The 20,042-nt window shown below is 41.3% G+C and overlaps 1 protein-coding gene and 1 pseudogene across 1 annotated transcript in view; one reads left to right on the top strand and one right to left on the bottom strand.

The window, feature by feature from the left end:
- Window positions 1–20,042, bottom strand: part of GDF11 (growth differentiation factor 11) — a 355,478-nt gene that overhangs the window by 72,269 nt on the left and 263,167 nt on the right. The gene's annotated exons all lie outside the window — the stretch shown is intronic.
- On the top strand, window positions 15,780–17,321 carry LOC148523505 (uncharacterized; annotated as a pseudogene).

The following is a 20,042-nucleotide window of genomic DNA, read 5'->3' as shown; positions in this document are numbered from 1 at the left end:
TAGGATCCAACATTGTGCCAAAACTACAGACCAATAGCTTTATAGAATTCCGATGTTAAAATCTATGCAAAGCTAATAGCCAATAGATTAAATCCTAACCTTCCTGATTTGGTGCCTCACGATCAAGTTGGCTTTACCTTGGGAAGACAAGCCCTTGATAATACTAGAAGAGTTTTTTCCCTTCTGGAAGCTCATGCTGCTCATCCTGTTCCTATGGTCCTACTTTCTTTCGATGTGGAAAAAGCCTTTGATAGGTTACATTGGCTATATATGACCCGGATTCTTGCTAGGTTTGGTTTTTCTGTATTATTCCTGAAAGCTATTTTAAACCTATACACTATCCCTTTGGCCCGTATCTTTAGTAATGGTTTTCTCTCAAATAGTTTTTAATATTACTAGACAAGACAGGGGTGCCCTCTATCGCCTTTAATATTTGCCTTAGCTATGGAACCCCTTGCTAAAAAAATTAGATCCTCCCCCTCTTTTGAAGGTTTCTTTATTGGTTCTACTCAGCATAAGATATGTCTCTTTGCTGATGAAGTACTACTTTTTGTCACCAATCCTGAAATTTCTTTATCCATTCTTCATACTATTCTTCAAGAGTATTCTGCAGCGTCGTACTATAAATTAAATACTTCAAAAACTGAAGCATTGGCAAATACTGTAATATTGTTCAAACCTGCCTACAGCTACTTGAGACTCAATATTCTTATTATGTGCAGACTTCTGATCTTCGATACTTAGGAATTAGAATACCAATACATTTGCAAGATATTATAGTGTATAATTATCAGCCACTTCTAGACCAATTTTCTGCAATTATTAGGATGTGGGTAAACTATGACATCTCCTGGATGGGTTGTCTTTCCTCCATTAAAATGATGTTACTACCTAAAATCCTTTATTTATTTTGAGCTATTCCATACTTGGTCTCGATACGCTTTCTAAATAAATTCTATTCCGTTATTTCCACATTTATTTGGCAGGGTAAACGACCTCGTATGGCTAGAGTCCATCTATTTAGATCTAAGACTAGAGGCAGTTTGGCTGCACCTAACTTTGAGTTGTATCAACATGCCTGCCTTCTAGATCAAGTAAAAGATTGGCTTACTCCTCCATCCACTATACCATGGGTGAATATAGAATATTCTATGTGTAAGGCTATCCCTCTACGAGATTTGTTATGGGTTAAAGCTGCAGATAGACCTTCTTATTCTATTACACTAAGGAGTGTGTCTGATACTCTCATAGTTTGGGATAAACTGATTGGTTCATATGGTGATTTTTCTCTTCCATCTTTTAACATTTTCTTATTGGCACTCTCAAAATTGATTCCCGACCTATCCCTACTCAATTGGTATGAGCTTGGTATTATAACAGTTAAAGATTTGTACATCAACCAACATCTTAAGTCATTCCAACAACTCCAAGACCAGTATTCTATTTCTAAGAATGATTTTAACAAATTTTTACAAATAAGGCATTGGGTGTTATCCAACTCCTCTCTAGCACAACCCCTCCCTTCTATACCTCCATACATAATGTCTACATTTTCCACTAATGGTCATAAAGGCAGTATATCTATGTGGTATGGAATGCTTTTGTCCCTTTAGAAGACAAAAAACTTTCTATACAATCCAAAAGGGAGTTAGAACTTAAAATTTCCTGACAGATGAGGATTGGATTACAATATTTTCGAATACCTTTAAAATGTCCAAATGTCTGAACCACTCTGAAATTATGTTTAAGTGAATACACGGTCTATACTGCACTCCAGATAAATTGCACAGAATATGGCCTGAGACCTCTAAATTTTGTTGGAGAAATTGTGGATCCGAGTACACACTTGTACACACTTTTTGGTCTTGTCCTATAATTAATTCTCTCTGGACAGAAGTCTTTCAGCTAATTGCTTAGGTCACTTCGGAGGTCATACCAACTTCCAGAAATTGCTCTTTTACATTATTTTCCCTTATAGGTACAAGCCCATAACAAATATGTTATTGGATATATTTTTATAGCTACAAGAGTGGCCTTAGCACAATATTGGAAAAGACCTGATACCCCTCTAATATCGAAACTAGTGTCTAATGTCCAAAGAAGCTTTGAAATGGAAACGTTTGGTTTTAAATACTCCACTTCTATCTCATCCCCACTGATTAAATGGCTTCCCTAGTCTGACTTCTATGACACTCATGTCTTGACGATGACTTCAGCTAGTGTTACATATAAGTAATTCCAGTAATATTTCTGTGTTACCTCAAATGTATTTTAGTTTATTCTCCATTTTTATAAATTCTTTTGTCTGTAATTCATTTTATTTATGTCTTCCCCAATTTTTCTTTTCTTCTCATCTCATTTCAATTAAAATTTTGTTCCATGTTATATAATGTATTACTAATTGTATTACAGATTATGAGACCATACTATTATTGCTATACATTTTTGTGTATTGATGTGTATGATCTGTAATGTAAAAATTTTCTCTCTTAAATAAAAACTATTTGAGTTAAAAAAAAAAAGAAAAAACAAAATTCAGAAAAATACATGCATAATAATGATGGTCGTAGTTAGGAGATCATCCTTCTTAAGCTATGATAGGTCCCGGATATCACGTGACTGCTAACCAATATATACAGAGTAATAATGGGATTAACCTTTCTAATGTTCTGTTTATGCTTATGTTAGGATCTGTTTTTTTTAATGGGTGAACTTGAAGACATGTACACTGATAATATAAAGTCCAGAATATAGATTGGGAGGTGATAACTTAAAACTGAAGTGAAGCAAGAGTGGGTAATGTCCAGGTAGTTACAGAAATAATAAAAAGTATTTGTAATCCAAATGGTCACTGCGAGGCTGCAGACAGGGTATCAGGTTACAAATTGATACTGGTGTGATGAAATCCAGAGAGGTTATGGAGTAGTTGAATAACTGATGAGTAGCACCGAGATGGCTCAGTGTAAAAACAAGATAGCTGCAGAGAGCTAGGTAACTGGAGACAGTGTAGGGTCAGGGTTAACTGCACACTCAGGTCTTAGGCAGGGAGAGGGTTAATGGAAGGTGCAGGGTGAGTCCAGCAGGAGACTGGGAGCAGGCAGAGCTGTGCAGGCTACTTGGAATCTGGGATCCAGCAGGAGCACAGGCAAGCACTCAAATAGACAGGTTATTCAGAAGCACAGGAACTCTCTCACAGCTACGCTGTGAAACACGTTGCACTGGCAACTATGGGAAGCTCTGAACTCCCTTAAGTACCCAGTGCAGAATCGTGATAGGTCAGAGAGAGCATGTGACACGCCAGGACTGGAGCAACTAAGTCACATGACCAGAAGCAAGATGGCGCCGCTCATACCAGAGTGGAATGGAAACACCACCAGGCCTACCCCAGCAAAAATTACATGGTGCCTGCGGAACACCTCGCACAGCCAACGCCTGCCGCCAGACACCAACCCCTCCGCCAGAAGGACCACACAACAGCGCTCTCACAGGTAATACCTGTCGTCCCTTATGCCAAGGAACCCTGGTCGTGACAGTAACCACCTTCTTACAGGTGGTTTCAGGACACTAACCAAGCTTCTCTGGATGGGCAGTAGGAGCGCAAATGTCTTGGGCATTAGTCCAGCAGTGTTCTTCCGGGCCATAGCATCTCCAATCCAGAAGATACTGTAACTGACCTCTTCGGACATGGGAATCCAAGACTTGGGACACTTCAAACGCCACACCTCTCTCAGTTTGCACACGGGGAGAAACTGGAAGGACTTTGAGGAACATGTTGAGAATCGACGGCTTGAGTAGGGATATGTGGAAGGAATTAAGGATTCTTAGGTAGGAAGGAAGTTGGAGACAGTAGGAAACTGGATAAATTACTTCAGTAATGGAAAAGGGTCCAATGAATCGTTAGGCGAACTTCATTGATGGAACTCTGAGGCAGAAATTACGGGTGGAATGCCAAATTTGATCACCGATTTGCATTTGAGGCACTTTCCTTCGCTTCTTGTCTGCCTGAATTTTGTAATGTGAGGAAGTCTTCTCCAAATTTGTGCATACTTGAGCCCACATTGAGGCGAACCTCTGTACAGTGTCATCCACAGCTGGTACGTCAAAGACAGGCAGACTCCTAAATTCAGGGATTCGAGGGTGAAGGCCGTGCACAATAAAAAATGGAGTTTGATTGGTGGAGGAATGGTAAGAAGCATTGTGCGGAAACTTTGGCCTTTGCAATACCCCTGCTACTCTGGTGTGATTAAATATTTACTGACCATTTCACAGTAGTTTATCTGTTGGGAGGATCTTCAGTGCTATTTATCATGTATATGGATCACAAGATCTTAGAATATGGTAAGGCTTTTTAAAAAAAACAGCTCAAGAGGTATGTTAGGCATTATTATTTCTTGCACAAATTTAAAGTAATGATAACTGGCTGCTTTGACCACAGTTTGTGACGCTTTTTGTCTTCAGCCTGCACTGACCATGGCATAACAGGTCAGCCCTGTATATCAGTGCATCTATTTGCATGCCCATACAGCCGACCGACTGACATTTCCTCTGATCCTTCACAGGACAGGAATAGGGAATTGTCCCCTCCCCAAGGGAGGAAGCCAGATAGTGTGGCCATACACTGGGAGATATCTCACAGTGTATGGCATGATATCTGCTGGGTTACAGTCTGTGACATAGGTATGCATGTCTAGATCACGAAAAGACTCCTGAAGACTAATAATGGTTTTCTCCTATAACAGTCGCCTTTCCCGAGTGAAGTAAGCTCATCCTGTACTAGGATGCTGCCAGGACTTAACACTTGTAAAAGAGACAATGTGAAAACTAGGCAGCACAATGAATGGGCTGAGGTGAGAACAGAAAAAGTTCAGGAGAGAATCCAGGTCCAGAAAAAAGTAGATAACCAAACAGATGAAGGACTGGCAAAGACAGACTGCAGACAGGGATTGCTACAAGCAGGGACAAGTAGAAATGCAAGAATGGCTGGCAAGAACTAGCAGAAAACTACTAGAATACTGCAGCAGGGCAGGTGACATTGGGCAGGACAGAAGCGTTAACTATTCAGGGAGCCAATCAGAACCCCAGAACAGAGGCAGGCCCCTTGCAATTCATTACACTGCAGCTGAGTATTTGCATATACAGAGAAAGGCAACTGCCAATTAATTCTTCCAATTAATTACACTGCGACTCATACTTACCTGCTCTCCCGGAAGTTGCAGGAAGCTCCCAAATTTTCAGGGAGCCCCTCCACGCCCGAAAGAGTATCCGGATCTTTCTGCATCCCGGTCACTTCCTATTGAATGGTGACAGGGGCGGGGTCTAAATGCGTAGTAACTAGGCCCCACCCCCCAAAGTGCTCTGCTGTGTCTGCTCCCCGGGCGTCCCCCAGGGAGCAGATAACAAATGTTGGTAAGTATGCTGCAGCTAGCTGCACAAACAGAGAAAGTGTCACGGCTGTTTGTAACAGCCAGAACCAAAAGGCAGTGCAGGCGCAGAGAGTCCTGGTTGCCTAGCAACCGTCAGGACCATCTGCCATTGCAGCTGCTGTGATGTGGTGTCGCTTAGCAACAACTGGGGACCGCCGGATCTGTGAGCCACTACGGCTGCTCCTATCACATAAAATGTCTTCCCGACTTACAAATATTTTATCTGCTAGTGTATGCCCATTATTAGTAAATAAAAAAAGTATGGGTCACTTTGCTATAATGCTATAGCTGCTGCCTCCACAAGTTTACAAAAAAAAAGGAGCACTGGGGCTCCTCCTGAGCCCCTTGGACCTGGATGCTGGTGTAATTAAGATGATTGTGACCATTGGAGGGTCATCTAGTGGTCCCAGTACAATGTATAGGTCCATAACTGAGTGTACAATTTTCAAAGTCAATTTAAGTTTAAGTTTATAAACAGTGGAAAAGTCACTGGTTTGATAAATGTTGTCCAGCTCTCCCATTGACAGTTAAGTTCTAAAAAGATACAGTATATCAAACCACACATGAAAGTCATATATTAAATAAACGTATTTTAATGTAATTTACATAAAATAATATTTTATAGTGGCGTGCAGCCCCCGATAGAATTCACAAGCTGACGTTTACACGGCAGCTTATGCAGCAGAGCAATCTTTTCAGATCCCTCCCTCTTGTGTTCTCTAGTCATCATGCCAGCAGTGGGTGTCAGCGTTCGGCTAGTCCCTCTCACTTTTCTCCTGCTCCTCCGGTCTTGCGCATCTTGAAGACAGGCTTTGAAAACTAAAGGAAGACCGGAGGAGCAGGAGAAAAGTCTCTCACTTTCTGCTGTAGAGCTGTTTTTAGGGGATACGTTTAATATCCCAACAGCAGGGATTCCGGCAGTCACAATGCTGACACCGAAACCCCAACACTTTTGATGATACTTTGCAAGATTTAAGAAAGTATATCCAGCTACAGGCTGTATCTGGCCATGTCTGGCTCAGAAACCAAGATGTGGTGAGCCATTTACCAGAAATATGAGGAACAATGAAGTCTGTACAAAGGTTAAATGGTCTTTTTAATGTCTAGCTCATAAACCCATGATTTATTGCTACACTTATCGGAATACCGGCACCGGCATCCCAACCACCGGAAGCCTGAAGATCAGTAGTGGGGTTGAGGGGAGGGTTAGGGGTTAGGCCCTAGGGGTTAGGCACTAAGGGGGAGGGTTAGGTTTAGGCACCGGGGAGGGTTAGGTTTAGGCACTAGGAGGGGAGGTTAGGTTTAGGCACCAGGGAGGGTTAGGGGTTAGGTTAGGTATACTTACCTGTAGCCGTTGGGATGCTAACCTAGTCGAAGATGCTGGCATTGGGAATCTGACCGCTGGGATCCCGAACGCCGGCGTCTCGTAACCAACCCGTTTTTTTTGCTGTTCTTGGATGGTGTAGGCTAAGGAAACTCCTCTAAGAGGTCACATCAAACTCCAACATTGGCTATGTAGCCTAAGATCATAAGTATCTATGGCCAGCCTAAAAATATCAAAGGAACTCATATCACAGGTCTAGCCATACAAAAGTAGACTCGAATTTATACTGGTTGCTGCGTATGTAATACCCATAGAAAGAGCCAGACTGATAGAATAATAAAATAGACTTATAATAATAATGTAATAGATGTTTAAAGTCCTAATTAAGGCACTTGACTTTTACACCTAAATACTGAAGGTGGATCATGCTTTGCCACAGGCCTCCAAATACTGAACAACCATCTGATATGGCTGGTTATAAACAACATGGTTGCTGAATGAAAACATTGCTAATTGTAGTTTATAACTATGCCTTTAATATAATGAATTTGCTTATATGTGCTAAATTTTATTTTGATGCTACTTTGCAAGATTTAAGGAAGTATATCCAGCTGCAGGCTATATCTAGCCATGTCTGGCTCAGAAACTAAGATGTGGTGAGCCAATTACCAGAAATATGAGGAACAATGAAGTCTATACAAGGGTTAAATGGTCTTTTTAATGTCTAGCTCATAAACCCATGATTTATTGCTACATGACTATAATGATAAGATTTCTCCCAATAAGGGAGTAAAATAAGTATTTGATTGGTCATATGCCTTTAGGGGAGTATGATAACAACTATTGTTTAATTATTTGATTGGTTTATGTGTAAAATCATATTTGGTATATAATTCTTGTACAATCAATGTATGTGCAGTTGGCAATAAATTATTTTGCCAGTTCGGTGTATGCTACACATTAAATCTTCAAAGAGACTTAATAATTTTTCTGATCATTTCTGCATCATATAGAGGTCTGTCACCGAGATCAACCCATCATCGACACACGAAGAAGGAAGGTGTAGAGAGCGGGGTACGTGGATCAACTTGTGGCCACAGGTGAGAAACTGGTTTTTCTTCTGCTCCATGTACTCACTCTCTAGCTATCTGCTTTTGTCTGGACAGGTGCCAGGTAGGGGAGAGACTCAGGTGAAACTCTCCTATACTGGATAGTATCAGAGATACACCTCACTGTGAAAAGCACCTTATACACTATAAGGCTGAGCTTAGTAGAGTGTGGAACACTTGTGTCTGTCCAGGGCCGTTTCACCTGACAAGGTGATAAGGTTTCCCATAAGTGGAGTCATTTCCCTTAAATAGGGGAGCGACCCTGTTGCCATTGTATTGGATGCGGAGGCTGGGCTTTAAATTAAAGATAAGCCTTTACAATGGAATAAGGAAAATCCTTAGCGGGTAAAGATTCTCTAATGGAGATCCCAGATGGCAGTTCAGCGAGTGTGATGTATCAGAGACATGGAAGTGTGACTGTGAAATGTCTTAGGAGATGGCATTCAGAATACCCCGACATACTGTTGATAGGAACCTTTGATTTAGAGTATTGGAAAGGATTAAGAGATAACTTGGGGAAAAGTGGAGATGAGTAGAAATCCTATACATTATGGTTGAAAGCATGTAGTTATACCCCTTCACAAGCCTATGTAGCACAAATGTTATATGAAGTAGATAACAGGGGAACTATGCAAATAAAGCCCAAGCATGTTCCTTCTCAGATAACACAGACCTTGCCATTAAAAACGTTAGTGTCAGAAAGTCCAGACCCATTACAACATGCACTCCCTGCAGTAATGGCACTAGCTAAACAATGTTCCCCAGGTGCACCTGCTCTGGAATATGATAGAGCATTTTCAAAGGGTCTATTGAACCGTAAAACATGTGTGTGGTTACTATGTTAAAGGGGATGATGGCATCTGGAGGTTGCATTACAGATCAGGAGAGGACACATACGGGGAAGGTGTATACATCTATAACACAGATACCAATACATACGACACCACATATACTTAAACACAGCCTGTGTAAAGATAAAATGGGTGAACTTGCCCTTTGTAAAGAAAGATCTGATGCAAAGATAGGACCGCATTATACTAACTTGCATCCAGACAATATTACTACTTTTGAGACACATAGTGTAAAAACTCAGAAAAGCCCCATTGTACAAGCCCCTCTTAGAATGGTAACTAACTACTAGTAAGGGTGCTCAATGGTCCATTCATGTCCCTTGGATCCAGACTGAGTTAAATCAGATATGCATTAAATGTGCAGACTACAAAAAGAAGCCAGCAGAAGTTAAAAGTAAACTTCAACGGCTATATAAAACACATTTACCAACACATAGTGACAGGGCAGCCATCAGAAATTGTGGGGCCCAGTACTGTCAAAATAGGCAGGGCCCCCCAGGAGGGATGGGGCAGAGGTGGGCGGAGCTACACCGGGGGTGGGACATCAATTGGTTTATAAACCAGTTTAAAAATTCTCAATAAAATCTAAAATAAAGGGAAATCAATGTTTCCCTACACATAAAAAGCAAAAAGGAAGGGGAAGTGCAGGACACAGGGCAGAAAAAGGTTGTCTGGCTGGACTGGGGGGGTGGGGGGAGGCACAAGGCAGAGAAGACTGGCTGGACCAGGGGGGAGGGGGGACAGGGCATGGAAGGCTAGATGGACTGGGGGGACAGGAAAGGCAGGCTGGATTGGGGGGGACAGGGAATGCCTGCTTGACTGGGGGGGACAGGGAACGCTGGCTGGACTTGGGGAGGGGGGGGGACAGGGAACACTGGCTGGACTTGGGGGGGGGGTGGAGGCTGGCTGTACTAGGGGGAGAAAGCTGGCTGGACTGGGGGGGGACTAGGCAGGGAAGGCTGGCTGTACTATGGAGAGACTTGGAAGGCTGGCTGGACTATGGGGGGGAGGCATAGGGCAGGGAAGGAGAGGCTGGACTAGGGGGGAGCACATGGCAAAGTCAAGGAGTACCTTTCTTTCTTCAGCTGGCGCAGGTAGAAGACATGGGGGCCCAGGTGGCAGCGGCAGCCAGGAATGGCAGAGAGACTAGCTGTACATCGCTGACTGCATTTCAACTATGGCTCTGGCCGCGAGCCAATCACAGATTCGTGAACCGGTAGCCAATCAGGAGCGGACGCTCCTGATTGGATACTGTTCCGCTCCTGATTGGATGCCGTTCCGCAAGCTCTGGCTGGCTTGCAATCGGCCGCGGCGCCTAATAGTTGAAATACTGCCGGCGATGTATAGCTATTCTCTTTACCATCCCTGGCTGCCGCTGCCACCGGGCCCCCCTCTCTCTCTCCACTCTCTCCGGGCCCGGGACTCGAGGCCCAGCGGTCCCCTCCTGATGGCGGCCCTGCATAGTGACATGATACAATAATTTGCTGGTTTGCTTACTACTGAGGAATATGAGAAACTCACTCAGGAAGCAGGATGGGGGAAAGATACTTTTAAGCTAGCATTAGATATAGATAGGAATGGCTTAGATCAGGAATGGAAGGAATTGATGAGAGCCTTTACGGTTCAATTCCCATGCCACCCTCGTTGGGGAAAGATCATGATCAAACAAGAACCCACAGATTGTGTAGGAGAATACTGGGTGAGGTTTAAAACTAAATTACAGAATTTTGGAGGGGTTGAAAATATATTTGAAGACACAGAGCTTCTTCCAATGTTGGAATCCTAGAGAGGATGTTGTAGCTTGCTGTAAATACATTGAGACAATATGAAACATTTATGAACCAACTAACCATGAGTGGAGATCTTTTCTAGGAGCGGTACTGCCAGGTGACATTGATCGAGCTGCCACCTGGGCAGCAATAGGCATTAACACAGATCACTCTACTATAGTATGTAACATCATGAATATCAATAACATTGTTTCTCAATTAATTATTCTATTTCCACAGAAAAGTGACTCCCAGAAATGGTTTAGGGCTAGACAAGCAAATTGAAATTTGGTAAGAAATTATTTCAAAAGGTCTGCATCGACTATGAACAGCAGCCACAGTTCACAGTGTCCAACTTTGTTATACAGGTTGAGTCTCCCATATCCAAAATGCTTGGGACCAGGGGTATTTTGGATAACGGAATATTCTGTATTTTGGAATATTTGCATTTAATAATGAGATATCTTGGGAATAGGGCCCAAATATAAACACATAATGCATTTATGTATTATATAGACCTTATACACACTGCAGGTAATTTTTTACAATATTTTCAATAATTTTGTGGCTCAAACAAAGTTTGTGTACAGAAATTAAATTCATTTATGATTCATATACACCTTATACACTCAGCCTGTAGGTAATTTTATACTTTATATTTAATAATTTGTGCCTTAGACAAAGTTTGTGTACATTGAACCATCAAAAATCAAAGGTTTCATTAGCTCAGTCATGCTAAAAAAAAATCTGTATTTCGGAATATTCCGTATTTTGGATTATTTGGATATGGGAGACCTGTAATTACTTAATTTTTGAGAAATATTTAGATTTATTTATTTTTTAAAATTTTTAAGGTTTTGTTTTTTCTATATGCTACGTATATGTTTACAAATAAGGTTTGTTGTTTTTGGTATATTTAGCCAAAAGTACAATTCCAAAGAATAATAATATGATTAATTCATCAAGTAAGAGGTACCTCTCGTAATTAATGCATTTAACAACCTTATCCAATTTTATATTTACAAATTATTACTTAAATGATCATGATCAAGGTTTTAATATGTTATTATGCCTAACCTGTTATTATTTTCAGATTGATCCCTGTGATTCGGCAATTGTTGAATTGGAGTGTCTCACACAGAAAACCCTTTCGCTTTCATTTTTTTTTAGCACTAAAGCAAATTACCATATACCTCAAATGTAGAAGAATATTCTGTTAGAGAAATGTTACCGCAAATAAATAATTTTATTTACAACCTTTCTGGGTAGGGAAAATTTCACTGTTGAATGACAAAACTCCCACAAGTGTTGCTCCATGCTGCATGCAGTGAAAGACTATTCAGCTGAAATTGCGCAGCTGCTGCTGGGAATGAAAAGGAGTATCTAAACCTACTCTACAAGGCTTGCAGTTAGTATTATAACACTGAGTGACAAAGGTCACTGGAGGACTAAACTAATATATTTGCCAAAGTATGTGCTGATGGATCAGTATATCTTCAATAAAACATTGGTGTGATTACCATCTAACACACCAAGGGCCGTGTTCAATTTGAGGCGAAAAGTCAGTTTCCGCGTGTTTTTGGCGGAAACTTTTCGCCAATGATGTCATTTTCGCCTGTTTGACTTTTACCCTGTATTCAATTTGAAAGACTTTCTGCCTAGGCGGAAAGTCAATACAATGTAATAGGCGGAAAAGTTTTGCCTATGAATGGGAGGCAGAAAAAAGTGCAGAATTGGGGTTTTTGGGTGCAACGTTGCGGGAACCCCCGTGCAGCCTTCAGACAATCCCCCAAAGGTAATCTGTGGCAAAAAAAACAAAAAAACACTTAAGGACACCCCAAAAAATGATTTTGAAAAAGGGGGTGAAGAAAAAAAATTTGGGGGTACAAACTGAAAAACTAGCGAACTTGACTCTGGGGGGGTCCTCAAGTATGCCCCAAGTGTTTTTTTGATTGCAGGTGCTTGCAACAGGTGGATTTTTCACAATTTTTTCAACTTAACTTTAATAACTTTTAAATATGCTGACCCCCATTTTCAAGTACCCCAAATTTGCTGGGATAACTTATTTTCTTGAAAAAAAGCTACCAAACAGTATTCTGCATCATGTATAGAAATCCGCTATTTAGCAGCTATTGAGCCCGTTTAAAAATACCAAATACCTTCAGCAAGCCAAATCGGGTAGTACCATAGCTAACCCCCATGTCAGAGCATATTTTGGGGGGTGTCAGGCTGATTTCCCCAAAACTGACAGTACTTTCAGCCTGTTCAAGTTTCGCTGGGTCCCATTTTCGCGTACTTCCATATTGAATACGGGGTAAAGCAGGGACGGCCGCGATACTTTTCTGCCTACAAAACAGGCGAAGTAGGCGGAAAGTCCGGGACGCGAAAAAGTATCGCGGCTCGGCTCATATTGAATACAGCTCCAAGTTGGAAGGAGAATACTGCAAACTACCCTCATAAAAGGAGAGAGATTTAGGCATAAAAACTGCCATTGAAAATACTGACTAATCAATCCACCTGTGACTCCCTGTCCAATAGATATACTATTATATAGGGGAGAAGGAGTATTGAAACCTCCTATATAGATAGCAGCAGAAAAGCACTATAGATATAGGTCTCTCCAACTTGCAGCACTGAACAAGTTGTACTTATATAAGGAGAATTAATCTACAACAAATAACCACCAGATTGGTGGAGATGTGACTGTATGTTTATTTCCAGTTGAATAAGGAAACATATTACTGGTAATTAGAGTTGCATGTTTGTCTTTTTATTATATTTGCAAGGAACCGTGGAGCTTTTTTTATAAAAATTGTTAGTATGGTATTGATGGTTCGGTTATAAGAACAATTAGTGGTTCAGATATATACAGTATATGCCAACCTGATTGAGCCAACAATATATTTATGCTGATGTATTTGTACTTTTTTAGGGGTGTATCCCAAATGTATTGTATTATTGGATAATTCTGTGGCCATTTTTTATTGGAACATTTTTTAACCATTCAAATAAATATACAAGTAAATTGTCCATTTTGTAGCGCTTCCTGTTACATTACGTGTGTTTTGTGTATTGAATAACAGATGTCTTGGCATGATCGGGAAATTCCTGTCTTGCTGCAAGTAGGCAGTGAAGTTGATGCTTACCTGCTGTAGGGGAGGTGTTGCAGGTATTGTTTAAAAGTTCTAAGGAATTTGCATTATCTTATTTTATTTTTGTATTTTATGGATTGCAATGTAGATATTACTTTGGTCAAATGTGAAATTTTAAACCCACTATCTCGTTACAGGTTGATGAAACTGATGAAATTTCAGAGAGGGGAGTGGGGACAAGAAAAGTATAATAGTTAAATATGTTAATGGTAGCATTGCAGCAGTATAAAAATAATTATAAAAGAACATGTTGCTCATCTATTGATACAGTATATGTATACCAAGTAAAAAAATATTAATCAAAATGAAACATTGTGATTTATGGAAAGGGACCAAGTATACACAGAATGAAGGCTTGTGGCGAAGCTCTGAAGGTAAGCCTGTCGCCCCAAAATCTCTTGCAAGCATTGGCACAGATGTCCTTTCAACTGACCCATGCAGGTAAGATGGTCATGATAAGTTTGATTCAGACTTACTGGTATGCTCCAGGTTCTGCACCAGAAGCAGCCAGATATTGCAACTCTTGTATTATCTGTTTACAAAAAAATGCAGGGTAATCAGTTAAGACAATACCTTGACATCTTCCAAAAACATCAGGTCTTTTCAAAATTATAGACTCATTTCATGTTTCATTCAGCTTCCAAAAGGGCATTATGTTTCAGAATGTTTTGTTATATGTAGTCATGTTTTGACGTGTTTTGATAGCATAAATTAATGCCAAAGAATTTGCAAAAATTTTGTCTATAGGTAAATTTGTCTATAGGTATAGTACACTTTATGTAATATTGTCTGACCAAGACACACATTATACTAGACTAATTTTTGTGTCAAATTCTCGGAATAGAACAACAGTTATATACCTCAATTAAAAAGAAGAATTCCGAGGTTTTAATGAGACTAATAAAAAACATCTTTCTAAGATATGCAAAGAGACTGGTTTGCAGTGGCTGGAAGCTTTGGTATTACTACATTCAATCAGAGTAACCCCTAGATGAGAGCTGAACATTTCCCCTTATGAAATACTATTTGGAAACAACTCAATATTATTTTTGCACCCGCATATGAACTCAGGGCCTGATTCAGGCCCGCTCACGAGCGCACAGTGCTCGCAAGCGGGTCGATGGTCCCCTACTGCGCATGCGCTGCCTCCGGCTAGCGCATGCTTGAGACCCGTACTGCAATGGCAGCTCCGTCGCAACGGGTCTCGCTACAAGACGGGGTGGCTGTCAATGTTGATTGACAGCTTACCCCATTTTGTAGGTGGGGAGGGGGGGTGGTTGCACAAACGCAGGCATTCCCTTAGGAACTCCTGGCGTTTGTGGGCGGCCCTACTGATATCACTCGTGATATCAGTAGTGGACTTCCTGTTCTATTAGAGCAGGAAGTCCACTCGGGCTTGCGAGAGCTGAGACCCTACCACAGGGAATTCAATTATAGAAATGCATTCGGTATGATTTACCGCCAGCCCGACAGTGGAGGAAATCCTGATCGTCCTAAAGGTATGTATAAACTAACCTAATTCTACCCTCTAACCCTCCTTTAGGGTGCCTAACCCTAACCTCCCCTCTAAGTGCCTAACTCTAAAAAACCCCCTTCCCCTAGCCTGACCCTAACCTCTGGGGGGGGGTGTCTAACCCTAAGTCCCCCCGTGAGCCCTAAACCTAACCCCCCCCTGCGCGACTGTCCGTGCCCAGCGCCCGGAATCCCTACGATCGGGATGCCGGGCGCCAGTCTCCCTGCATCGGTAAAATGACAGGGGTCTAGATTTAGACACCTGTCATTTCACCCTCGCCGGGATTAAGCAGTCGGGAAGCCGGCGGTCGGCATTGTGTCTGCCAGCTTCCCGAACGTATACAATAGAAATGCATTGGGTGCCAAAAGGGGGTGTGGCCTTGCGGGAAGGGGGCATGGCCTCGTGGCCAAACGCCCGTGGTCCCATTTTCACTGGGAGCCTGGAGGCAGGGGGGCGTGCCTGGGGTGCGTGCAGTGCCGGTTGGCTCCCTCGCGGTGTGAGGAGTCGAGTGCTGCACTTAATTATACAGTGCAGCACCCGGCTCCTTTAACTGAGGGGGAGTCTGCACCTTGGTGTCACCCCTCGGCGAGTGACACTCGGGTGCGGCCCGCACCCTCCTTGTGACGCTACTGGGCATACATATGCTAGCACAATTCATTAGCATGGCTGACATGTTAAATAGAGAATGGTCTTGTCATAAGCATCCCAGTGGGGAATATACCTGTGCTAATCAAAACCCGAATGTGCAAGCTATAGTTCACTTTCCATTCCAGAATGTGTCAGTAACTACTTCAGTCCATGCTCCTGCTTTACGAGTAACTGATTCAATGGGAAAATCTGAATTTTCCATGAATATAGATGATGTCGGACCTAGAGGACGGAATATGTACATTACTGGTGGGTCCAGCCCAACTGTAAGGGTTATAGTTAAAGGACAAGATTTGGGTTACACTGACTGTAGGGGAGCAACCTTCGTGACTAAGATGCCTGATACTCGGTCTCAAGCTAGTTCTATTTGGTATCACATTAATGACAAAGGACTTTTTAGCGGAGAACCAGACTTTGTTACAGTTAAAAAGAAACGTGTACTTTTGACAATGAAACGTGTATAGATGCTGCAGGTAATAACACTGCCTACTTTATGGCATATATGGGATACTTTTATACCAGTGCAGGCTTGCCTCTAGCTGAAGGAATGTATTGGGAGTGTGGAAAATGGGCTTATTCATGGATTAATTTTGGGGCAATGGACAGTGTGCACTTTCATATGTACTGTAGTCCCTTTTGTGAGAGTCACTGATCATCTGGATCAGTATCCCAGAAACATACCGGTAGAACATGATTTAGTGCCGGATGGATTGACGTACTTAAGGCAACGTAATACGAGGGAAATAAAGAAAGGGAGTATCTCTTTCAAATACATGGATGGAGAACGCACAGCAGGAGTACTCTTTCCCCTATCAACTATTTTTCTGGTAGAAAATGTTATTTCAGAAATTCTTACTGTGATGGACCAAATGCTGGGTGAATTGATAGTTTCCATCAATCAGACAGTGGAGGAAGTTGCTCAGTGAAGGAAAGTGGCTTTGCAGAATAGAATGGCACTAGATCAGTTGTTGGCATAAGGTGGTACCTGTGTAGTGGTAGGACAAGAATGTTGCATCTATATTGATGATAATAGGGCAGAAATTGTTGGACATTTGAAAAAGGTGGGAGAAATGCAGAAGGCATTACGAAAGTTAGGAGGTGGTGGAGAAGGTTGGGACCCTTGTGGATGGCTAGGTATAGGTATTACCAAACTCCTTTCTGGAATTATACAGTATATTGTGTGTGGGGCCGTGGTGATAGGGATAATATACCTTAGTATCAAATGTGGGCCCATAATATGTGTACGGTATTGCAAAAGGATCAATAAGATAGAGGCACAACATGAGATGACCATTGTGGTTGTAGACAAGGAGACTCTGTTGGGCCAGGATCCACTGGCCCAGGAGAGATGTCAGATTCTGCATAGTGAAATGAAACCAGCCTATGAAAGTCTTCCACCACCACGGCCTGCTGATACCTATCATATTCTGAGCGAAGAAGAAGTTGTCATACATGAGAACTTCATATATGAGCTAGGTGATGAGGGAGGTGAAGAAAGAAATGACGAGTACTGTATGTTACACATGAATTAATTGCTAGCTTCAACTAGTTGTATTATTCCTTTCTTAGCCACACCAGAAGGTTCATATAAAACATAGGGACTCCCCTGTCTGGTACGGTGAATATTCACATACGATCCTGTCTTTTTCCAATTTACCCTTTTCCTTTGGTGTATGTCTACCTATTCCTCCTTAGTGATCATTTGAGGCAAACCTTCCTGATTTGTGTAAGTAGTATGTTCAGATAGTGAAACTGATATGTTTTAGAGAGGGGAATGATATGGCTGGTTATAAACAACATGGTTGCTGAATTAAACCATTGCTAATTGTATTTTATAACTATGCCTTTAATATAATGAATTTGCTTATATGTTCTAAAATTTTATTTTGATGCTACTTTGCAAGATTTAAGGAAGTATATCCAGCTGCAGGCTATATCTAGCCATATCTGGCTCAGAAACTAAGATGTGGTGAGCCAATTACCAGAAATATGAGGAACAATGAAGTCTATACAAGGGTTAAATGGTCTTTTTAATGTCTAGCTCATAAACCCATGATTTATTGCTACATGACTATAATGATAAGATTGGATTTCTCCCATTAAGGGAGTAAAATAAGTATTTGATTGGTCATATGCATTTAGGGGAGTATGATAACAATTATTGTTTAATTATTTGATTGGTTTATGTGTAAAATCATATTTGGTATATAATTCTTGTACAATCAATGTATGTGCAGTTGGCAATAAATTATTTTGCCACCCCGGTGGATGCTACACATTAAATCTTCAAAGAGACCATCGTTTTTCTGATCATTTCTGTATCATTGTCAACTTCACACCAGGCAAGTGGTTAAATTGTGGCTAAAGAAAGAACAATTTTGCATCCCTGGAGGATAATTAAGGTAGAAGTATTAGTGCACTCATATGTTGTGTTGGCTAGGCAGAACAATGTTGATTAGGTTACAGTAGGTCAACAAGTGAGCCGGAGCTAGTGTTGCCACTTGTCCTGTATTATATAGGATCATCTTGTAATTGAAAGGGACACGCTGCATCCTGTATTGATTCATGTTTGTCCCGTTTTTACTATTCCCACTTTAATAAAGGGCATATAAATTGATATATGTTTTAAAAAAGTTCCATGTAACTGTTACCCTAAACACTTGTTAATCAATTAATTAATTAATTAGTCTGGAAAAATACTTACATGAATGGACTATTTTTACTATAATGGGTGTCTAATGTTATCTTTCTGCTAATGATGGCACTAGAAAATGGCGATTGTGATCAGCGCTCAACAAGGGGTATCCCAAATGTGGGAGCAGCTTAGTACTGGAGATGTCCTGTCTCCAAAAATACATGTATATGCACTAAGCGCTCACCTTGAGTATGTGGACAGGTAAATGTTATATACAGTATTATCTAATAGTATCATTAATAATAACGAATGGATAATGGATATGAAGATTAATATTTATTTCACTGGCAGACACAATGCTCCAGTGTGGACACTCCCACTGTGTAAAATCCCAAGGAGTGGGAATGTTTGCTAGGGATGTTAGATGGCTCCTTCAGTGTGCCTCTATCCGTAGTGCTAGCTAGGCACTACGTCTCCCTCTATGCACCTATGGTGTAACAACTTGACTCTGTGGAGTCACTCATTCAGGAGTGGTATTTAAAAATAATTATGTCTGGGTGGTGAGTATTCCCTTTTAGGGGGCTACTCTCCATAGGTAATTCCGTCACCCTGTGTGAAATAAAGGTTGGTGTGTATTCACACCTTGCTGCTGTGTATGAAAGGGATATCAGGAAACCTTGTGATAGACAGGGTCCCTTTCTATATGTACAAAATGTCATATGTATCCCCCACTGTTGTTAATAGTTATAGTCTGATAACAGTGTGCAGCCGCGGCGTCCCGGGAATGTAGTCAGTGGGGTAGGGATGGTTAGTGTTAGGATGCCGATAGTGAGGTTTAGGGGGTGAAGGGGGGAGGGTTAGGATACTTACCTAGCCCCTATCCGGATTCTGAGCATCGGGATGCCACTGTCGGTCTTTTGACAGCCAGCATCCCGACTGCCGGTCTCCCATACCCAACCTATTTATTGATTATGTACACAGTGCTACTTATTTATGCATATATTTAAGAAGCAAGTGTCTGGAACATGTTAACAGTTCAGTATAAAATTGTAAAAAATATTTACAGTATTGTATTGTTTTGTATTGAATATCTTTGACCAGTGGCCAAAAGTACTGTATAATAAAGTGGTCCCTCTCAAGGAGATGAGTACAAGATCAAAATAAGTAATTGGGCCTATAATTCTTATGGGCTTATAGACTGTCTCTGATGTTCCCTGTATTATAGGTGGTCACTGCAATGCCCTCTATTATATGGCAATCAAAAATACTCTCTGCATTATATGTGGGTCACTGATGCTCTCTGTATTATATGGTGATCACTGTGATGTTCTCTATATAATATGGTGGTCACTGTAATGTTCTGTGGTAGGTGAGGCAGCAATACTTAGAGACAGTGGAGCCTGCATGTTACATTTAAAAGTGAAGACACCCGAAAACCACAGAATAAATGCAGCAGACACTGATACCTTAATGTAATGGGTTTTTCCCACATCCTACAAACATTTCAGTCTTTACAGTGTTGATGTCTGTATTCAAATAAGTCAAGAGTGACTTCTATCTTCTTGGAAGGGGTGACAAGTTGAGTTTTTACCCTGGGTGACAGAAGGCCTAGCTTCAC

Source organism: Taudactylus pleione, unplaced genomic scaffold, assembly GCF_031769625.1.
Source record: "Taudactylus pleione unplaced genomic scaffold, aTauple2 ptg000130l, whole genome shotgun sequence".
NCBI classification, from domain to species: Eukaryota; Metazoa; Chordata; class Amphibia; order Anura; family Myobatrachidae; genus Taudactylus; species Taudactylus pleione.
This window is presented reverse-complemented; position numbering and strand designations above follow the sequence as displayed.